Source organism: Octodon degus, unplaced genomic scaffold (assembly GCF_000260255.1).
Source record: "Octodon degus isolate 3935 unplaced genomic scaffold, OctDeg1.0 scaffold00092, whole genome shotgun sequence".
NCBI classification, from domain to species: domain Eukaryota; kingdom Metazoa; phylum Chordata; class Mammalia; order Rodentia; family Octodontidae; genus Octodon; species Octodon degus.
The window spans coordinates 3,835,732-3,839,029 of NW_004524668.1; positions in this window are offsets into that span (position 1 = coordinate 3,835,732).

Consider the following 3,298-nt stretch of genomic DNA (forward strand, 5'->3'; position numbering starts at 1 on the left):
CTTCTCCTACTAACAGTGCTCTCAACAGTGGCAATTTGTCCAGCAAGGGACATTTGGCAACGTCTGGAGACGCTTTTGGCTGTCACCTGCAGGGAGCTGTTTCTGACATAGAGTGGGGAGAGACTAGGGATGCTGCTGAACACCCTCCTATACCCAGGACAAGCCCCAAAGGGTCACCTTGTCCAAAATGTCAAGAGTGTCACAGTTGACCAACCCGTACTCACTTCCTTCCATTCCCGAAATCTTGCTCGCTTTGCCAACAGCCTGAAGTGAACATTTCGGGGCTCATCTGTGAACTCAGGTCCTGGAGCTCCTCAAGGACTCCTATAGCACCGAAGCATGGAGAAACTGGTGTGGGCTGGTGAATTCCAGAACCCCAGGACTTCCAATTCTGCTTTTTATCCTCAAAACTACATATCCTTAAAACTGGGCTGCGTGTTTCCATTCGAGCACCTCCAACCATCCTGGAGGCACAGGAAGTGGCCAGCAGACAGAAGCAGGAAAAGCTGAGGGCCAGCATGGAGCAAAGCAGTCCTCCACCAAAGGCAGGGTCTGAATAGGTGCCAAGCGGGTCATGAGAGCAGATGGATGCGCCCTGGAGCTGGGCCAGAGGCAGGAAGGTGCCCTGGGCCAAACTGTGCTGGGGATGTAGTGGCCCTTCTGTGTCCTGACCACACCCCCAGTGGAGCTCTGGAGGCTGAGCTGGGGCTCCCCATGCAGGAAGGCAAGGGCACAGCAAGCAGGCTGGGAGAGAATCAGCCTGAGCTTCAGGAGGAGGCCAAGCAGCAAGCCATTTGTTCTAGTAACAAGATGACAAAGAAAACCCTGGAGTTCAAAGTCCCAGGAAATAATGCTGCTTCAACCAAAAGAGGTCCAGCCATGGGCTTTGATGAATTCATATTTCAACCAAAGAAAAGCTCAGAGAAAACAAAAGTTCAGATTTCCCATGGTGCAAGTGGAGCTTCAGTGCAGTCTTTGGTTCGCTTCTTACATGTGGACAGAGCAGGAGACAGCAAGAACTCCCTGATAGTTGTGCTCTGGACTCACACCGTGGCCATCGAGCTCTGAGGGGCTGTCAGCCAGCCTGGTATTGTTCCTGTGCCGGTCTTTTCTTAATATTTCCCTGTATCTGTGCTGGATCTTGGTCACTCTCCAGCCAGCTCATGGAGATGGCCGAGCAGGGCCCTTGGGTCTGCAAAGAGAACCTCTGATGGGGCCTGCCAAACTGGGAGGATTCCTTTGAGGGTGGTCTCAGGATCCTCACAAAAGTCCTCAACAAGGCTCCATGGTGGGAACCCAGAAAACTTATAAAACCTGGGCCTGGGCACCAGCTATATGTTGACTTCTTGGTGAAGAGCTTATATGCCTGAATACGTGAATTTAAAAAAAAAATCATCTATTATATATTTATGTATTTGGTACAGGGTCTCACTACATGGCTGGACTAATAATGATTCTCCTGTCTCAGCTTCCTCAGTGCTGGGATTACAGACATGTGCCCCCATGCCCTGTTTCAGTAGCCAGAATGGCATGCCCAGGGTTCCAGGGCTGGCACTGCATGCGGTACTGGGGATAGAACCTGGGTCTTTGTGCTTGCAAGGCAGGAGCTTAGACTGCCAAACTATCTCCCCAGCCCAAGGTTTGGGATTTTTGAGTCAGGGTCTTGTTATGTAGTTCAGGTTGGCCCTGAATACAGTATGTAGTTGAGCCTGGCTTCAGTCTCCAGGTGAGTGCTTGGATCACGGGTGTGGGTAATCATGCCTGGCAGGGACTTCTCTAAGTATCTCTAGGTAACCTTCTATCTCTATGCTACAACTCTGGGGGGAAGATATTTCAAGCTTCTAGGAATGAAAAGTCAAAACAGACTACAAAGGCTCATGTATCTGGTTCAGACCCAGGTTCTGTCAGCTTTCCAAACTCAGCAAAATTCCTTTTTTTTCTTTTTTGTATTTTAGGGAAGGGTCTACAGGGTGTTCAGGGTTTCACTACTAGATCTATCGGACTCATAGTGATCTGCCTGTTTATAGCCTACCAAGAGCTGGGATTACAGGCATGGGCTACCACGCCCAGTCTCAATAGCCCTCTCAACGTACCCTGTGGGCAGGGCCAGCAGGGCCAGCCCAAGGATCAAACCCCAGCTTCTGTGCCTGCTTGCAGGTGCTTTAATCCACTGAACCATTTGGCTGCCCCCCCTTTTTTTTTCTTAATAAAGCTACTATTTTTATTTTCTTGCAAGATCAACTGACCCAACAGAGAAAATAGGTATCAATGGTTTATTAAAATGAAGAATGTAAATCGTTTTGTGGTTTAGTTTTGTTGAGATAAGGGCTTACTCCATAATTCAGGCTGGCATTCACTATGGAATGCATGGCAATCCTCCTGCCTCAGCCTCCTCAATGCTAGGAGTACAGGCATGCACCACCAGCCTGGCTGAGAAAGGTACATTCCTTTTCCATCTTCTTTATTTTTTAAACAGGGTCTCCCTATGTCCAGGCTGGCCTCAAACTCATGGCAATCTTTATGCCTCTGTCTCCAGAGTGATGAGGATTACAGGTGTGTGTACTGGTGAAATGTAGATTCTTTTTTTTTATGCATTTGGTACAGGGTAAACAGGGACTACAGGGTCTTACTACGAAGATGGGACTCATAGTGATCCTCCTGTTTTCAGCCTCCCAAACACTGGGATGCACCACCACGCTCAGTCTCAATTGCCATCTCAACATGCCCTGGAGGCGGGGCCAGCACAGCACACTGGGTATCGAACTCCCGCCACTGCACTCTGCCTAATTAAGTGCTTTAGTCCACTGAACTATCTGGCCGGCCCTGAAATGTAGATTCTTAAAGTAGAAAGAATGAAGAACATTGCTGGAAAATGTCTCATCCATTATCCCTCCCCCGTGATGTATTTTGCATTAGTTTATGTTTTTTGTGTTTGTTTTAAAACATAGACTCACTATGTAGTTCATGGTGGTCTTGAGATCACTACGTAGCCAAAGCTTGCCTGGAACTCAAAGGAAAGACCATGTCCTGAGTCAGTCTCCTAGTAATAGGATGACAGGGTGACAGGGTTGTGCTCTGCTATCCCACTAGAATTCCACCAGAAAAAATAAAAAAATAAAAAAAACATATCAATACTTGAGGAAAAATACCTGTTCCATGTTATGCCTAGAATGTTTGATATTCAGACAGATAGTGAGGTTAAGCTTAACAGCCTAGGTTCTATGGTTAATAACAATAAGCTTCTCTTCTGGAGGGTTAACAACCTAAGTTTGAAGACCAAAATTAGAGTAAAAGGAGC